At 40.9% G+C, this 20,071-nt stretch overlaps 1 protein-coding gene across 4 annotated transcripts in view; it reads left to right on the top strand.

Annotated features, from left to right (window-relative positions):
* Positions 1-20,071, top strand: part of npas1 (neuronal PAS domain protein 1) — an 89,026-nt gene that overhangs the window by 26,626 nt on the left and 42,329 nt on the right. The window contains exon 1 of one of the 4 annotated variants that reach the window (XM_078929919.1): positions 9,354-10,094. The exons of 2 other annotated variants lie outside the window; for them this stretch is intronic. The gene's annotated coding sequence lies outside the window, so the exon portion shown is untranslated. Of the gene's footprint in view, positions 1-9,353; positions 10,095-20,071 lie in introns of those variants that run through there. One more of the 4 variants, XM_011482551.4, reaches the window with a different exon arrangement.

The raw sequence follows: 20,071 nt of genomic DNA, 5'->3' as shown, positions 1-20,071 counted from the left end.
ACTAACCCTTCGAAACCACTAAGATCAATGCTACTTTAAATGCTAAAAGTCAAATAGTATTAAAAAAGCTGAGCAATATCATTCTGAAAGTCAAGATTTACACTATAAACTGCTCATGCACAAAAAACTCAACACAGTTTATTGTCTTCAAAAGGAAATGATTGATGTGGCCTAATCTTAACAATATTAATTGACACCTTTAATTTTTGGCAGTTAGACAAAAAAATCTGAAAGTTAAACGATGGGGGCGGGGGGGGGGGCATTGATACAGAACATTGTAAAGTAGCACAGGAAAAAAACTTTAAAAACACAACCTTTCAAAGTTTTAATTTAACTCAGGATCCTGTGATTAACTTTTTTTTTAATTTTTACACTCAAACTTGAGTGTAAAAAAAACAAAGTCTGATACTTATTTGGCTTAAAAAATTTTGAAACGTTTCCCTTTTATGTTTTATGATTCCAAAAATGCTAAAAATGTTAATGAAGTTACAGTTTTAAGATGATCTCACATACTTCAAAAAAGGATAAAAACCAAAACACTTTACCACTTGCACGACAATCCTACTTTCCATTTTCAGTGAGCCTAAAGGGAACTCCAAGACACACCTGTGCTCCCCCCAAGATGCGCATTGAACCAGGCGCTCCTCTACTTGACCCTCCTTAGGCCTGGACAGCCCAAAAACCTGCAGCATTTATACTTAAACTCTACTGTAGAACAGCTTCATTTTCTTCAGGCAGCACGTTTTTGTAGTGGAGTTGTAAACTTTTGGGATTATCTGTAATCCTGCATCTCTAACTTTGTTTTATCTCCAATAGACTTGATTTACAATTAGAGTGACTGTGCAGATAATGAGTCCAACTAAATGTGCCATTGAAAGAGTGGGACAATGAGACGTTACCGGATTTTAAAGTTTAGAAGTAAAAGGCAGCATTTCAAAAAGCCTACAAATTAGCACTTTAACCCTTGTGCTATCTTAGATGACCCCACCTTTACTTTGACGTGTTCTACCATGACAAAGGTGGATAAAGGTGGAAAGATTTCATGTAATCCATGAACACCAGTGAAGATCACAAATCATTGAAGAAAAAAGGTTCAGTGCACTGTCTAGTGGGTCTAGATGACCCAACTCCCAATGTTAAAGTGCCCAGGATAGCACAAGGGTTAATTCAATCTTTCATCAAACACTTGAGACTAAGCAAAGAGCAGCTGTGGTTGATCTCTCAGATCATAAAACAAACTCTTTTTTAATCCTATCAACTTCCACATTCAAACTCCATCGTTTTTTTAAATGAACAAATTTAGGTTTACTGTGTTTTTAAGGTTTTCTTTTTTTCTTTTTTTCACCACGCATATATTTTGTGTCTTGTGCCATCTGTTGCCGTCTCGTAAGCATTTCAGCAGAGCGACTTCATTTTCATTCACTGCACAAAGACCGTGTGTTTTCCTTGTAAAACGTCTGGCCATTTCACTGTGTTCACTTCCCATGCAGACAAAAATAAGGCCTTTTGGGTCAGAGAACACATCATAAATCTCATCAGTGTTTAACATAAAGCTGCCACATGTTTTCTCCTATTATTCTTTGACCTCTGCTTAAATAGTCACCGTAAATTACCTGTTTTTTTTTGTTTTTTTTCTCTCTGAGTAAATAGCAGTCACCTATGGTTCTGGGATGTATTTTTTCTCCAATTTCTTTACATTCATTTGTGCATTCAGATAAAGAATTTTCTGTAAGTTGTGCTGTGCAACAATCAGATTTGCAACAATCAAGTCAAACAATATCAAAAAGTATTTTAATATCTGTTGTGATTTTTGTTTTCACACATCAAACGAATAAAGTTACGGTACTTTAGTTGTAATTAAGTGACTATTACATCCATCTTTTGTATTGTAGATGAAAAAGAACATTTGTATCCTTGGTTTACTTTGTAGATTAAGATGCTGCTCCGTCATTTCTGACTTAATATCAGCACTACTATGTTGAATTTTTAATTTTTTATGACTGTGCTTGCGTGTCCTTTTCTCCCTCTGGCTTCCTTCCCGTCACTATATCAAACTGACCAGAGCTGATAGCATGTGTAGACAGGCGGAGAAACAAGGTCAGACATGCTTGTGATTGTCTTGCTGACTGCTGTAGCCATGTGGGGAAAAAAAGCAACCCGATTTTCTTTCTTAAGTCGTATGCATCTGGTTTACAAACATGCAAAAATTTGTTTCTGTGCTATCATCTTTTCTACAATAGTTTAAAATGACAACAATAATGTGGCTTTGTTAAGTGTAGCCGTCCAAAACACAAAAAACCTAGATTTACAGTCGAAATAATGTAAAAATGAGCATTGCACAATTATTTCAAGAATTTGGCAGATGCACAGGTAATATTTTGAGAAGTCAATGCTGAGGGAAGTAATGATCAGACAGAATCCAGGTGTGAAACACTGAAAGAAGGTGAAGTTTCAGTGAAAAATGGAGGATTTAGCTAAAATGAACTATTTTCTTCATTTTGATGCAATAAAGGCATTTATTCTCTCTGTATCTCTTCTTAAGGAACTTACTTATGAATTAAATATAATCTAAAATATGTAGTGGATAAATATATGATTTTTATGTGAGTAATTCCCCGAACAGGATTTCTGGGATTCTACTTTGCTCCCAGCTCACATTGGTTGTGTGTTAAAAGAAAAGCCAAGAAAAGCAGCTCCCAGATCCCAGTGGAACATTTTTGCTCCCGTTTTAAATTGTAGGTTTCAATAAATTAACAATTATTTCAGTTTTTCAAAGAATTGAAAGAGTTGTAGCACTAGTTTTTATGTAAGTCAAAGTTGATTTCGGTTTTTCCTTGTTTTTGGTGGCCTTATTGATCTTTTTTTTTACATCTGTAATAAGTTTCATTTTTATGAAAATGATTAAACCATATTTTGTTTAAAAGGGAAATCTATCATCATCTCGTGGCCTGGTATGGTAGTTGCCTTTGTCTATGATGCCTTTAGCTCGGTATTGCACACGTTTATTGTTTTTTTCCCCCATGAATGCACACAAGCTTTAGACAAAAGTATCTCTTCAGCTTCGAATTGAAAAACCATGACAGACAGGGATAACCATCAAGGTCCTGAAAGCAAAGGAATTGTGTATTAAAGGGGCTTATATTCTTATTATGTACATTTGTACAGGTATTTCTAAAAAAAACAACAAAACATTTTAAAATAATTTTTTTCAGTTACTTCAAATAGAACGTGTACATTATCTAGAATTGCACACATGCCTGGGGACGCTGGAGTTTAGGAGACTTTCGGACAGTTCTTCTTGTTTTTAAAATGAAACCACTTATGACAGAACAAACAACAACAACGGGTGGAAGTGTGATAATTTGGGATTGATGTGTATGTACCTGATGTGGTCATGTTACAGACATATAACAAACTTTAGATAATAAAAAAAGATTATGACTTCTTTGTTAATGTCATACATAGTAAACTTTAAGAAGGAATGACAGTTTTAAGGATACATGTCTTTTCTATCATTTGGCAACTTTTACTTGTTTTATGGGACAGACTGCTTTTATTAGGTTATGATGATTAAACTTTACAGTTGATGAAGGCTGTACCTCATGTGTAATGTCTATAAATTATATTTTGATAGCAAAAGCATGAACACACACTCATGAACACTCACAAAAAAGACTCAAGGTCTTTCTTTTTCACTTTTACATCTCTTTGTTCAATTTAACCACATTTTCTTATTCATCGGGGGGGGGGGGGTAGTTTCTAAGGTGTGGTTGTGAAATCTTAGAGGTTAAAAAAAAAGCAGTGTATTTTCTTTTTTTCTGGAGAACACCTGTAACACACCACAAGCTTTCTCTACTGAACTCTGCTTGTGTGGGCTCAAACACTGTCACACACACAAACGCACAGTCAGATATTCCCAGCAAGTCTCTTTCAAGGACGCCTGGGGAAGACTTGGAGGACGAAATCACACACTCCCTGTCCCAGAGTCTCAGGCGCTCTGCACTTCTAATGCAGACAGAAAAGCTTCTCCAAAGAGACTAGGCACACACACTTAAATACACAAATACCCTGAAAGGCCCCTGTCACCTTCCTCATCCAAGTGAGAAAAGCACGGCATTTCTGTTTGTCATCTTTCCCATTTTCACTCTTTCCTGCGCCCTGCTTTTTCAAATGTTTGTTGCGTGTACTTGCGTGTATTTACATCTGCATGGCTGTGAGTGGAGGAGAGGGGGGTTCTTTGACAACCTCATTCACTTGCTGCCCCCCTCGTCTGTGCCTCAGTTGACATGCCCAACAATGAGGTAGGAGGGTGGGAGTCGGACAAAAAAAAAAAAAAAAAAACACCCACTGAAGGCATCTTCATTTGCCTGAACTTTTCACACGTCTCTCCCCCTTTTGTTGCCAACCGCCAACTCTCTACAGTCCGGCGAGCTGCTCGGCCAATTTCCGCTGGCAAGATGTCCAAGCAAAGGAACACTTTACCCCATCGCTCTTTTGTCACCCTCAACCCTTTCCTCTTTTGCACAATGTTAAGCCCATTTTTGTCTTGACATAATCTGAGATGGTACTTAAGCGAATTTATGTCCACCTCAGTGCATTAACTTCTGCTATTTCCTCCTTTATGTTGCTGTTCTTTTTGGAAAGGGTGCAGCGACAGAAGGAGAAAGAGGGAGGGAGAGATTTGAAACTCAGACCACGGAGTAGACAGGCTATCAGTATTCAGCAGGGTAAGTGAGTGATGGAGGGAGAAAGAGACGGAGAGAGGAGAGAGATGTATCAATATTCTGAGTAGTGTTTGAGGACAAGGGGAACGAATAGAGGAGAGGGGCAAGGGGGGAGGAGGGGGAGAGATTGGTGGGGGAGAGTACTTGAGTGAGTCTCTGAGTGTGATTATTTGTTCACGTATACACTGGTATATGTGTGTATCCTTGATCCTATCAATGGTTGTGTGTTTTCAAATGGATTACGGTTCATGCTTTGTGCTGTGGTGCGTCACTAACAGCAGTCACCAGATTATTGGAGTTGAGGTTGAGGTACCAAGCGGTGCTGATCATTTATTCCAGCTAGTTACTGGAGAATCTCTGCCGCATCTTCCAATGATGGCACGAGCAGTAAACAGTGTTTTAGCTGGTTTACTCCAAATGTTTTACCTGCCCTTGCGTGTAGATATGGGCTGTCTGCGGGCAAAAAATGGACAAATCTGCACGGGGCACCCAGGTGGCCCCCCACGAAAATTTTCAAATTGTAGACCACTCTGTGAAGCTGTAGAGTGAAAATGTTCATACACATTTTTTTTCTATGCAGGCAGCAGATTGTAGGGAACACTTGAACAACATGGAAGAGTAAATGAGAGTGAAATGGGCTAGTTTTTGTTATTCACCGTTCAGCGTATCCCTTCAGGGGTCGCCATAGTGAATCAGCTTCTACTGAGTCACACAGGTGGTTTGGCAGAGGGTTTTAGGAAGGATGCCCTTCTTGACACAACCCTGTATTTCTTTTATGCGGGCTGGAAACTGGCACAAGGGGATCCAGACTCAAGCCCCCTTGTGGCTGGATAGTGAAGCTGCATTATGAAGGGTCTTTCCCAAGAACTCACACTGGATGAAGCTCATCATGTCCCCAACACCTCCAAAACCTACAGACTGCACAGGGGGCCCATCAGTACTGTTCAGCAAGGCTGTTGTGCAGACAAATGGTTAGAGATTAGAACACAAGAAAATGGTTGAACTGCAACAAATGCTGGGTGAAAATGGGACGCCATCCCATTGACTATTGATTGGCTTTGGAGGAGGTCCCTGGCTGTTGTGACTGCATACGGTTCTACCACAGGCTTCGGAGGCTCCTTCCTGTTAATTGACTAGATTGTTAATCTGTCAACACTCCCTGTTTCTTCAAACTTCAATCATAATGGAAGAAGCTGAATAGAATAAGTAATCAGAATTAGATGTCTGGCAGAGAAGATTTTTTCACCCACATGCTTTGCTCTGCTGCTCATTCTATGAAAGCATATTCCTTACAAGCGTGGACTATAATAGACACACTTTCCAACAATCAAAAATGACTGCCATGACAAAAATATATCCAGCCAAAAATATAATTTCTTGCCATATTTGGTTTCTTAAATGGCAAAGTTTTGTTTTAACAAATTTGTTCTCTTTCAACAATTTGTAAGTCATCCCGTTCAGCAGCAACTCAATCAAAACTAAAGTATCTGAGGCTGCATTGCAACATTGTGAAAGTACATTCTGCTGCTAATATAGTTTAACTTTTATTTTACTTTTTTCATAATTTGTCAAATTTGATGGAGGATTGAAAAAAATGCATAGAAAATTTGTGATCCAAAAGATGAGAAATTTGCAGAAAAAAATGCATTGAATTGAACTTGTTTCCTTCAACAACTCCAACCATAAGAGGATTCCTTTACCACACCTAGCAATATAACAGAGTTACATTTTATTTTAACAGGTAAAAAAAAAAAAAAATCCAATTCAGGTTTTAAAAGTTATTTTTAGGGTGTATTCAGACTGGACACATTTGGTTCGCTTAACCCTTGTGCTATCCTAGGCACTTTGACATTGGGAGTTGGGTCATCTAGACCCACTAGACAGTGCTCTGAACCATTTTTCTTCAATGATTTGTGATCTTCACTGGTGTCCATGGATTACATGAAATCTTTCCACCTTTATCCACCTTTGGCAAGGTAGGGAGAACACATCAATGTAAGGGTGGGGTCATCTAAGATAGCACAAGGGTTAAAGTGAATGAGAGTTCGTTTCCCCCAATAAACTGGAACAAATTTTCTGTCTGAATACACCCAGGGCAACCCTGGTCTGGGACCAGGAACCACCTCCAAAGATGGGACTGAGAGTGGTTCCTGGTTCCAGTGAGCTTCGGGTCGCTCTGAGATTCCTCAGTCTGAATAGACTCTGTACTCAGAGCAGAATGGCCACAGTAGCCGGGGATTATGGGATGTAAACAGAGAGCCGCGAGACAGCTGTGGAACAGCGATGCAACAGCAGCTCATAAAAATGTGGTCAGATGAATGCAGGATTATTTCGACAAACTTTAACATTGCTTCTCACTGTTTTTCTGACAGTCTATTTGTTATAAACACTTATTAATGTAGCTTCTTCTGCGTCTTCTCAGTAACCGCTTGCAGCATGCCTCCGCCGTGCCAAAGCAGCAGTATAAAGTGTTGTACCGGACGTTCACCGGTGTTCACCGGTGTTCAAAATGTGTCAGCGAAATATAAACTTAAACCTGACAAGGACTGCAAAGTAAAGGACTTCCAAAACGTACTCTTTCTCTCATTGCTTTGCCCCGCCCTCGTAATTCCTGACCAATGAGTGAAAAGATCTGTAGCCACATGGTTTTGTTTAAAGGAAAGTCCCTTTGACGACAGTCTGAATACAGACCAGATGCAGGGTTCAGGACTTGATCCAGACTAAATTTAGTGGATTCCGACCGGACCAACAGACCTTTCCAGTTTGAAAACACCCTCAAAGTGTGAAAATGAACTAAAAGAACAAAATGCAGCTAGTGTTGTGCATTAGTTAGGATCTGGGACTCACGAAAACAACAGAAAATGTCTGATAGGGTAAATGAGGGGAAGCTTTTATTAGTGGACAACAAATTGGAGAATTACTGGAGTTTTTCCAGGCAGTTTGGTCTGGTTTTGGTTTGTTTCTGAAAGTGTTGTGTTTGAAAGCAAACCAATCCAGACCAAATTGTAAAACGTTGGTATTCCCTGTCACTGTTCACTTGAGGGAGGGATTGCTGGACCAAGACAGGATAAAATGAAGAAAGAAAATACTACTAAAACATCTAGAATAAGTTTTTTTTGGACCTCCTTCCTTTACCTTCTTAGACATTTTCAACTTTACGAATTTTTTTTTGTTTGAACACTTTTGCACTATAGATGCTTACATAATTAACCTCCTTTTCTTCATATCTGTACTGTAGTTAACCCTTAAGAGAAGGAGCAGGGTTTGCTTGTTTGGGTCACACTAGAGTGTACACTGCATAAAAAATGAATCATAAGAAAGTAAAAGACCTTTGAAAACATTTATTTTTTTCTGGCTTGAAAAAAGTCATCTTTTCAAGAAAGTTTTTCAATAGCAAAATAATCTTAGTTTGAGAAAACATGTCTGAGTGACTATATTTTTTTTCTTAAAAGAAGAATTTTTGGTAAAACCATTTTCTTACCTCACTGACAGATTTTCTTCCTTTCCAAATAATGCAGATTATCCAAGAAAATGCTACGCTGCCCGGGCGATGGAACCATCAACTGGACCAAGCTCAGACAGGTTGATCATCTGTGCAAAAGATCTGTCACAAAATAAAAGAGAGAAACAAATGAGCAGCAACAAGTCCACAGGCAAATGACATATTAATGATACAGAGAAAAATCCACAGAGTGATGTACAGTGAGGAAAAACACACAGTACATCTAAGAAGGATCTTCAGAACTCTAGATCCACATCAGCATCACTAAAGGTATGCAGCTCAGGGTCAACCAGGCTAACTTAAAGTAGCAGCTTTAGCAAAAGGAAAGTTTTAAGCCTCAAAGACAGCGATGGTGTGTGCCTCCCGAACTGAAGACGGGAGATGATTTCAGATCAAAAGAGTCAAAAAGTTCCAGCCATGCCCATACCATTCTAGCAGGAACAGCCAGTTCATGCTGGTCAGGAACAAAAATATGAAAAAGAGGGCAGGGAGGATCTTAGTGTCGAATGTTATCAGCTGGTAAAAAACAAACAAACAAAAAAACTCAATTCTGGTGTTGAATCACCAGATTCAGCGGTAAACCAAACTTAAATGAATGACCTCCAACACTGTAATTGTTTCTCCATAAATTACTCAACAGTAATTAAATGAAGTCTAATTAAAAATGTATGCATGTCATGTTTAATATTTGACAGCTGTGGGTTCATTCATATTGTAATTTGATTCAAAATGATGTTTGCATGTAGATAACAAGATTTCTTTTTTCCTCTCCACTCTAAAACAAGGTTTGTTGCATATTTGCTGAGATTTTTTGTTTCTTGTGCGTAAATATGAAAATGATACTTCCTTAAAAGATGACATAAACAGCCTCTTGGATTGTGGATTGGTTAAGCAGGGGTCTCGTTAACACCAGGTAAACTTAAAGTGACAAAAACAAGCGCGCGCAGGACGGGAGTCACATTTTACAATGTGTTGGATGTGATGGAATCTCCCACTTCTTCCCTGTGTCTTTTCTGGCTGCTAATCAGCATTTGAAAGGCAGCTTTGACAGTGAGAAAGAACGTGTGCGGGGGGGGATGTGGATGGGGAGGAGGGGGTATAAACGAAAGCATGAGACCCAATGAGTTAGGGAGGGAGAGCCGGAGAAACCGAGGAGAGGGGCTGTACAAGCATGCCTTTTATATTTACTAGTGACTGAGAGGGAGGCAGGGAGGAAAGAGGGGAGCAGCTGAAGGCAGAGACAACTGGTGTGAGCGCGCCTTTCCCAAGAGGAAATGAAAAGAAAGAAGCTCAGCAAGGAGAGTGAATGAGTGAGCAAGGGAGGGAAGGAGGGAGGATGGCGGCTGGAAGGAGGGAGGAAGAGAAAGAGATTCTCACACTGACTATGTCCTAATCCGAGTCCATCTCCAAGACGCAGCGGAGCAGAGTGTTACTGAAGTGAGTCTTAGAGCCAAGGAGAGCTACATCATCTAGTCCCCCCCCCACCACCCCACACACACACTCCACCCCACCCCATCACCCCCCTCACACACTCAAACACGCACACGCGCGCAAACCGGCTCTCCTTCCACAGACACGCTCCTCTAAACGGGAATCCGCGATGCGTCCGGCTGCGCAGCCGCGGCTTTTGTGAAAGTGAGGGGATCGGCGCTGCCCCTGTCCCGGCCCCCTCTGGCTCACGCTCCCGCGGCCGGCAGTTTGTGAGCTCGGGGTGCTGTTGGTGGCGGAGGTGTCGGAGGCGGCGCGGAGGGGTGGGCACAGCCAGGGCAGCGCAGGGGGGCACCGGAGAGGAAGAGGAGGAGGAGGAGGAGGAAGAGGGAGACAAAAGTGGATCTGATCATCAACAGCAGCCTGGAAATGCCCATCAGGTGAGTAAGATCATTGATCTAACAACTTTGAGACGACACGCGCGTGCACGTTCAGACGCGCTTTTTGGGACACTTCTGAACTTGAGTTTGTCATGAAGTTTTTTTAAGCCACTTTAAAATTGCTTTATTTCTTCTTTCTGTCTGTTTTCCCTCGTAATCACCATTTTACGCGTTAATCAACTCTTTTGACAGAGCTGAAAACTGAACTGAACTGTTATAGAAATGTTACTGTTACAATAAAGTTTTTTTTTATATAAGCTACTAAAACAAACTTTGAAAAAATCACAAGTCCTTCTGATAAACACTTTTCCCGTTTGTTTGGGTTTTTTCATGACTAAAAGCAGCAGAAATGTCCACCACTGCGCAGAAGATCCAACTAATCATGTCTGATTGTGATCTGTGCTGAGTGGGACTCCATCCGCTCCACATGTTTAAACGTGTGTGGTGCTTTTGAGATATAGAGCGGCATGCGCGCCCGTCTCCACCTGCAGAGGCAGAATTGGTCACAGTTTAGTGGCTTCGCTGCCTTCAGGGTGTTTGCAGCAGGTGGTCCAAATTGGCAGAATGACTGTGACAAACACTCAGTGTTTACGGCTGCTGCAAAGTAAATAATAGCATCAAACTCAGTTATTGCACGTTTTCTCTCTCTTTTCTTTTTCTCTTCAGGAACAGATAAATGTTTTTGTAAACACGTTTGCATCATGAGATTCTGTTCCTGCTGGTCCATCTGATTCCTGTATAATTTTATCTGGGCTGGCCTATTGTGCTCTCCTCCGGATTCTGTGTTTGCTGCAAATTGTGTTGAATTTTGCACACTGCCAAGTGGAGTCATTTGCATGCACACCTGCTCGGACTGCAGGTGCTGCAGATAAACTCCCACCAAATAACTCCCATAAGTACACATTCACACTTGCAGCTGTCAGGGTGGCCTGTCAAACTGTGACAAGTAATGGAAGGAGTCACAATCACTGTAGTTTTTGATCCTTTTTCCTAAATTCTTTCTTATTCTTTTCCCATCCTTGTGAAATGTCCAATCTCTATGGCTCAGCAAGTGAGTAACAGGAAGCAGAGTCAGACTGAATGTTGCGTGAGCGTGAGGAAGCTCAGATCCCAGCCCTCTGAGCCTCTCCATCCGCTAGAGATTTGGCATTTGCAGGACATTTTGGTTGTGACCTCCCTTTAGGCCTTTTTTTTATTAGACCCAGACGCAGGTTTCATCTGCAGCTTTCAGACTTGAAGAACTTCAGTTCAGGCCAGCAGGAAAATGTGACTGAGCATGGACTGGAATACTTACTGGAGAAAGTGCTGCCAGCTGTAGACGAAATAAGGTAGTGAGATCAGATTAAAATGTGCCGTTTGCCCCTAACAGATCAGTGCAAGTGTTTCTGATGAAGTATCATCTTTATGTTTTCTTTGAACAATGAAGGAGATAAAATCAATCATTCCACTTGTGGTGTTGCAGCTTATTTACCTGACGTGACTGACGAGTTTGCAGTAGGACAGACACCTCCTTTCTTTGTATTTCCATCCCTCTCCCCTGATATTTTTGCCTCTCTTACACACTGAGGTGGTCAGTAAGGTGTGTTGGCAGACGTCTGCTTGCGCACACACACTTCCTCTGAGCTCCTCGAGTGCGTGTGCGTGTTTGTGAAGAGCTCTGACAGACAGCGTGTGGGTCTGTGACAGAGGGTGTCAGCGCAGTGTCAGGGAGATGTGTTTAGTGTCACACTCTGCTGACCTGATCTCCGGTCGGACTGTCCACTCCGGCCCCGCTGCGGCTCCTTACATAACCCCTGCTGTCATTCACACAGCCGCCTGAAGGGATCCACTGACTTTTGTACACGCACACACACACACACACACACACACACAAAGTCAGTGATATGCACGCCACGAATAGACAGTCTTGTTCTAAATATAAGATCCGCTGAAATCTGCCCCGCAGTCACTCTAATATTTGTATCTTTATTCATCTCCACTCATTTCCAGAATGTTCACCAAAAGTTGTCTAATTTGAAGCTTTTTGTTGGCCAAAGCTCAAACCTGGTGTTGCACTGTATCTTGGTTTGCATCATTGGAACACCTACACAAGTTGAGCAGCTCGTCTGAAGAGTTTGACTCTGCTCTGAACTCTTGACATGCCCCATCCTCATTAATGTGTCTGTATTAGCATGTGGTCTTCTCCTTGCTGTGCTGCTTTCATGGCATGACTGAGGGAGGAAGTGAGTGACCCCGCACGCTGCCTCTTTGGCCCGTAGGTTTTCGGAGGTCAGCGCTGATGTGCTGCGGATTTACCCTCCTCAGCCTGGATTGAAGGCTCAGTCCGTTTGGACTCCTCCGCAGTTATAAGGAGTTTAGATTTTTATTGTTGGATGTTTTTTTTTTTAAAAGATAGAATTTTTTGGACAAGTGTTTTGATTGTTCCTTTTTTACGTTTGGTTTGTTTAGGGACACATCAGAAATTCAAAATTCTGCTTTTCTTGAGTTAATAGGACTATTTTCTCTCCTACTATTAGTAGTTAGGATTCATTTTTTGCTTGTAAAGCCTATTCTGAATTTTTTAGGTGGGCATTTAATAAAGAAATGTAAAAGTTTTTTCTTTTCTTACAGTTAAAGAAGTTGAGTCATTTATAGCCAATACTGCTATAAAAAAAAACGTTCCTAAAAAATGTTTCTTTTTGAACCAACTATCTATTAGGTCATTTTAGTATTTTATAAACAAGACTGAAGTTGGTTTGTCAGAAAAGCAACACGGGATGTTTTTCCACTTTTGTGAGTTTCCTGATTTATTTTCTTTAAAAAATAACAAGATTCCTTGCTGCTGTTGTTGTTTTGACTTTGAGTTCAGTCCACATCGGACTCATCTTTCTCCTGCAAGAGCAAAGGTATTGGGTAATTATGACAGACACGGACCGACTTCTGTGCAGCTCAGTGTCTGTGAGGAGTGGACATCAAAGTGGGCTCACCAAAGCACTCTGTAATAACCGAGAGGAAGAAAAATATTGATTACTGTGAGTGAACATTAGCAAATCTCTTTCTCTACCTTTTTTTTCTGTGCCCTCATCTGTCCATCATTTCTCTTACTCCTTTCTTTTTCTCCCAACGCCCAATTTGCCTCTTTCTACCACCACGGCTCCACTCTCTCCGCCCCCCATGTGCTCTTCATCTGATCCTCCATCTCATGCTTATCATTTATTTAATGCTGATCTCTTTCTTCTGCTTCCCTCAGTTTAGGGACAGTCCACAGTGTGACTACAGGTTGTTATCATCATTCTTTTACATGCCTCCCCAGCACCTCCCCATCACTGCAGAAATACCTGGGGGTGGGTGGGGTCACACTGGTCCAATCTAACGGCGTATTGATTCCATTAGATAATTAATGACCCCGGCAAGGGGCCACGGAGGAGCAAAGAGGGGTTATAGAAGAAGGATGGAGCGGCCGGGTGGGGTGGATGATAGGAGAGGCAAAGGTGTGAGCGTGGGAGGGGTGGCGGACGCCGAGGCCCTTGAGAGTTGGAGAGAACCTTGGGTTGGGAATGATCTAGAGTCGTCAAGGTCAGTCGCAGCCGGAGCTGGGATACAGAGGCAGAATGCTGAGCGATTCAAATACAGGGAGAGGGAGATCTTCATGTCCAGCAGTTGTCAATTGATCAACGACTGAAAAATTGTACATTAAAAACTCTTTTGACTTCCAAATCCAGAGGTCCAACCACGGCCGTAATGCATGATAAGTAGTTTTCAGCCCTCTAACCAGAATACCAAACTTCATCTCCCCTGACACTCCAGCCGCTCATTTACAGCTACTCAACAACATGAAAGGCAAGATAGAAAACTAGCAGCATCAAATATTCTGTTCATGTTATTTCCAACCATGTTTTCAACATCTTCCATGATATTGAGCGCTCTCTATTTGAGATAATATTATTCACAGGAATATTTTGCACCCCTCTGGTACGTGTGCACTTTTACCTTTGGTTTGAGATAATTAAGGAGGAGTGAGCGTGGGGGGAGAACTTGCAGACAGCTGCCCAAAAGTGGTCAAATCAAGTCAAAAGTAGCTTTGAAATGCTTTCCAAGTATTTGGGTGTTTTCAATTGAATACTTGGGGATTAGAAATGAACTGTACAAGATGCTGTTAATCCAATTGTCTTATTTCGGTGATGATGAGACGTTGTTGCGCAAATGTGAGACAGTTTGAACGGGATGGAAAGTATATGTGCTGCATACCTATGCACAAAAATCTGATTTGTATGATCAGACACAGGAAAAGTAATAGTACAATTACATGGAAGTGGCTACATTTTTCTAAAAAAAAAAAGAAGTTTAAAATGCTCTTCTTCCAAAAATATGTATTTGTTTATAATTTTGCATTAAAAAAGAGATGACCAGAAAAGAATCAGTTGTTGTTTTGGGTGTAGATTGCTCTGTCTTGGCCCTTCTTTTCACCTTAACATGACTGCAGTACATGTAGTCTCTTGTGGGCTATGAGAGCTTCTGTGCCTCCGCATTTACAGTCTTGGCCAGACTCTGTATTGGGCCCCGGGGGTTGTGGAGATGAGGCATAAAACAACCATGTCTCTACCTAGGGGAGCTGGTGGCATGGCAGTGAAACTATTGTCTGTCGGCGTGCTGTTTGACTTAAATGTGTTCATTTGCCTGATGCCCCTGACTCCCTTCTGGGAGGGGCGTTTCAACGAGAGGAGGGGTACTATAACGAACCTCTGACAGCTGGAGGCCCTAATTAAATGTCCCTGCTGAAAATAAACAGAGCAGGAGCCAAGCGAGCAGCAAACAGCTCCTCTCCGCTGCTGTTGAGAGTCTGCCAAGAGAGCACAGCTCTATAGGGTAAGGGTCTCAAACTAACGCTGGATACAGACACTCATACACAGCACTAATGAATATGTAGCTCAGTGGCAATATGCGTTGATTTATACAAGTTGATCTCCACATCTGTGGACATGATGTATTTTTATTCCCAGTACTTTGAGAAGTCCCATCTTCCTTTTTCACATATTTCCCACGGTGCCGTGACAAAATGAGGTGACTCAGTCCTGCTGAGCGGGTTTCACACTCTGTCTAGATGACACTTCTGACATTCAGCCTGTTGTTCGGTTAGGTAGCCGCTGCATCCATTTGGGTGAGTACATTAATGGGCCGCCCAAACCGCGACAAGGTTATGAGGCTGATTGAATAATATCTGTGGAGGCTCCTGTCCATTATGGGCCTGTGTCTGCTCAGATAGAGGGGGGACCAGAAGAGAGATGGAGAGATAGTTTGAGACTGAAAGATGGGAGGGCAGATTAGATAAGCACAGATAGGGTCAATTAAGAGATAAATATCCAGATATGGGATGGCGAAGTGGTGTGCAATGTGTGTGTGAGGCAGAAGAAATGTGTCTCCCCTTCGTCTCTGTCCTACTTTACACAGCTTAATCTGCCTTGTTGAGCATTTAACCAGGTGAGGCAGAGAGGGGGACAAAGGTGAAGTTGTTGGACAGAGGTGTACTGCCCTCTGCTCCACCCTTTTCTCAACAGATTCCCTAAAAAGACACAGCGGTCAGTCAGTGCTGCAGAGTGGCAGCTTGAGAGAACAGCTTTTCCAGACTTGTCTGGATAAAACTTAAACTGTTTTTGCAAATATCGGCATAGGTGCTGAAACAAAAGTCTTAGAAAAGAAAGCTGTCTTACCTAATTGCAATGAATGGTGAATGTGTTTCAAAAGAATTGTGATATCAATTGTAAGAGGCAAACCAGAACAGGTTTTCTTGTCAAGCATGTATATTTTCTAATTCAAAAGTCAAAAATCTTAAAAAGCTAAATAATTCTGCAAGCAAACATTTAATTGGACAGTTTTTGCTAAACCGATTGAAGTAAGGTGTAATGATGCATATTTTCTGAAAATTGCTTTCCAAAAACCAAGTAAATATATATTTTTTTAAAAGTACATTTTAGAAATCAAACAAAACATAAACCAAAAAAAAGGAGCTAAATCAAAAGAAAATGTTTCAGTAAACAAAAGTCATTTCCAGAAATAAAAAAATGAAGAGCTAAAAAACAAGCCAAATGAGACCTGGAAAAGGTCAGTATTATGGGACATCACTGATTGAATGATGACATTTGTTCACCTTTTCAAATGGAAGTTTTCTGGAATAATGATATCTTCTGGCAGTAGATATTTTAAGCTTCTGACCAAACCAACTGCGAAAGTTTGGTGATAGCTCAATCTACTCTTTACCACAGTTCAGGCAAAAAATTCTTCTGCTTTCCCTCTTCTTCAAAACTCAAATGTCATCATCCAATCAGTGGTGTCCCATAAAATCTACCTTTCCCGGTTCCTTATTTTGTTTCCTTTTTTAACATTTTATTTTGATTTTTGAAAATTATTTTTGTTTAAGGAAATGTGTTTTTTACCTTATGATTTCTGGAATTTTGTTTTGATTCTAAAATTTAAAGTTTTTTTTTACTGTAAGTATTTGTTTTGCTTTTTTTAATTGTCATTGTGATCTTTAATATCTTTTCGTGTTGAATGAAGTGTTGGCGTGATTTGCACTTCAGGGCCATTGTGGAAAGCAGAAAAAGCAAAAAGTAAATAAGCAAAAAAAACGTTCCTTTAAAACACAGGGGTCGACATAGCCCAGAAATTTGCACTGGCCCACAGGGCCAGTAGTTTTTGAAACTTACTGGCCCTGCCTGAAAGTTACTGGCCCGACACTGCGCATAGCGGGACCCGCCGCTCCGCAGGTGCTTGCAACTTTAGGGGGGTCTGGGGGCATGCCCCCCCGGAAACTTTTAATATGGTACAATTTGGTGCATTCTGGTGACATCACTTATTTCTACACTTTTCAATGACTGAAAATAGACCATATCAAACTTAAATCTGCTCTAGTCTGTTTCAGATGTTTTGAAGAGAGCACTGCAGTGTAGTAGGTAACACTAGTTCAGAAGTTTTCATGGTGCTTCTAACGGCAAATATCGCAATAAATCATAAACCTTAAATGTGTTAAAACAATCTAATGGCAGCTTGAACCATTTAACGAATCAAATAAATCCCTTAATGCATTTGACCAATCGGATGGACGCCTTCACATTGTTGACCAATCAGATGGAGCCCTGTTATGTTAGATGTTTGTAACCTATGTCAACGTGGGTCATTTGGAGTATAATTTTTAAACCGGGAATGGTTATTTGGTTATTTTGCTGTTTGTTTATATACCGCAAATTATATCGTTATCGCAATTTTAATCTCTGATATCGCATATCGCGAGTTTTCCTCATATTGTGCAGGTCTAACTGAGATCATTCAGCTAACTAGAAATACTTACTGCTTACAGTGTTGTAAAGAAAAACAAAATTAAGTAGTTTAACATTCTACTGCATTTGAGTCTGAGATTCAGGTATTTTGAGTTGCCTTTGATTCTTTGACATTCAGCTTAAAGCTTAGTGCATACAGTTTCATCTTCAATGCATTCATTAAATATCTTGCTGTCCATACTACTAATTATACCCACTACTCCATCCAACATATTCCTATCTATTCCTGCCATGTCTTCCACATCTCTGACATGCTTCAGTCTCTCTTCAGTGACGGTGTCGGATTTATAATCAAATGTAATAATAACCCACTGGCTTGTGCCTTCGTTGTTGCTGTTTAACATTGTTTTGTATTGAATTGTTACATTCAATAAAGTTTGAAAAAAAAAAGTAGTGAGCGCGTGCCGCGTGGTGCTCGGCAGTGAAAGCCGAGCGTGCGCAGGCGGGAGAGAAGGAGAAGTGATCAAAGGTTTCCCATAGAAACCCTTGAAGTCTGAACACAGGACTAGCAGAAAAACTAAATTATGAAGACGAGGTAAATCTACACGTTGTCGCAAAATTTACTTTATTGAAAAAGGTGAAGAATATATAAACCGTTAAATATTTTAGTGGCCCGAGCGGACAAGTGAAAAGTAAAGTCTTGTGGTCCGCACTGCTCGAAAAACAGGACCGGGCCAGCGGACAAATGGCTATGTCGAGCCCTGAAACAGTTCCTTTAGACCGTCTTAAACAGTTAAAAAAATGAAGACTTTTGTTGATGACACCTTGTTGTGTCCCGCTACATTTGAATTGTTGGTGCAGCATTTTGCCTCACAGAGGGATTGTTTAGTTGAATTCATAGTTGGTCTACATGCTGGTCCTGAGTCAGTTTCTTCAGGTACTCCTAGACTGATGAAGACAACAAGTATATTGGAGTACAGCCATTTTCTTAGGCAGGCTGTATTGCTATGTAAACAACGGCCATGGGATGCGCTTTCAAGAATGCGGTGAATAGGAGTTCTTGAACGTGCTTTTAGCATACGGTGTTCACACTGGACTGCAGATACCTGATGGATGTACTCACAGGTGGAAGAGGCCTAGAGGTGTGTAATGTCAAAGTGGTGCAAATCTCGTGAATCTCGCTCCAGGCTTGTTCTTTTTCTATTAAGAGATATGAAAGACTTGGTGTCATATAATTAACATGATTCTGGTTTCAACGTGCATTCAATGGCTGCACGTTTTGTATGTAGGGCCCGAAAAATAGACTTTTTATTGAAAGTGGTTGCTTGTACCCATGTTTCATAGAGCGGTGTGAATGTAGCATTAGGAGTCGTTTTCCATCAATGGGTTATTGTCGTTTTCCATCAATGGGTTATTCTCCTAATTTATTTTAGTTACAAATACAGTAAATGGATAGGAGTCCATCCCCCTTAGAGGGACACCTTCTTGACTCAGGGGTTCGACTTGTTCACTTTCAGGACATTGTGTTGTGCACAGATTCAGGTATTTATTCTATTTTTTTACCTAAGCTGTGCTTTCTGTTGCAGAACCAGAAGAACATTTTAGAAAAACAGCCTCATTGTTAGTGCTTTAAAACCGAAACACTGAAAAATGACCACATTCCCATCTTTCATTTTTGAAGGGGTTATTGAATCCTCTGCCTCTGAAATCAGTCCAAAACATTTTTTCTCATGCATTAAATCCTGGCTGTTTAAACTCAGACGTGTGAAATGATATCTGCCAAACCTGCCCAGCTTCTACTGACCCCTCTTAGCAAAGGTCAGCTTAGCCATGCTCTGACTCAAGACATAATCCATTTGCCTCTGCCCTGGCAAAGCTTCATTGACATGATTATGCTGACCCAGCCGGCCCGAAGAAAGAGAGAGCTAAGGAGGGAGAGGCAGAAAAAGAGAGAGGGCATCTCAGGCCCAAGGGCATGACACCAAGGTGCTTGGGGCAACTCCAGCCCTTTAAATGTCAACCAAGCAGTAAAAGGGACGCAAACCGGTCGGGAGAGGGGCTCACTCTGGGGACAGCAACGAGTGTTGGCAAATTCTGTGGCAAGTGAGTTGACTATTGGTAGAAAACAACAAAAGAGGAATAATTGTAGGACATTGCTTTGTTTTTGGAGGGAATACATTTGAAATGTAGTCCCAAAAAGTTCACAAAGAGATAAACAAAAATACCACACAATTGGATCATAGCTTCTGACTTAGATTACAAACATCTTACTAAAAAATGTTGTATTTGAACGATTCGCCATCTAAGACAAGCAATATGTATCACACTACCAATATACATAGGGATCAGTTTGAGTTAAGAGCTGTATAGCTTGAAATGGTAAAGACCTGCTTTGGCTTCTCCTCCCACCAACAGGTGTGCTGGCAGGAACAGCTGTTTAGCTACATAATGAGTGGGACATCACACCATCCAACCAATGAACCTAATGTATCAGAAGGCAAACAGAGAGGAATAATCATGTAAAATCAGCCTTTACATTTCTTTTATGTTGACAAGTGGGCATTAAAAAAACTCACGATTGGAATCTTAATCACGAGAATTAAAGATTGCACATTTTGTGATTTCCACACAGACATGACAAATGTTTTGTCATCCATTCACCTGCTTGCAGGATCGAGCCCTTCCACAACCAACACGTATCCTTATCTTAGTTGACTTAGTTGGTAC

The sequence above is a fragment of the Oryzias latipes genome, chromosome 13, assembly GCF_053564925.1.
Source record: "Oryzias latipes strain Hd-rR chromosome 13, Olatipes_Hd-rR_3.1".
Classification (NCBI taxonomy): domain Eukaryota; kingdom Metazoa; phylum Chordata; class Actinopteri; order Beloniformes; family Adrianichthyidae; genus Oryzias; species Oryzias latipes.
This window is presented reverse-complemented; position numbering and strand designations above follow the sequence as displayed.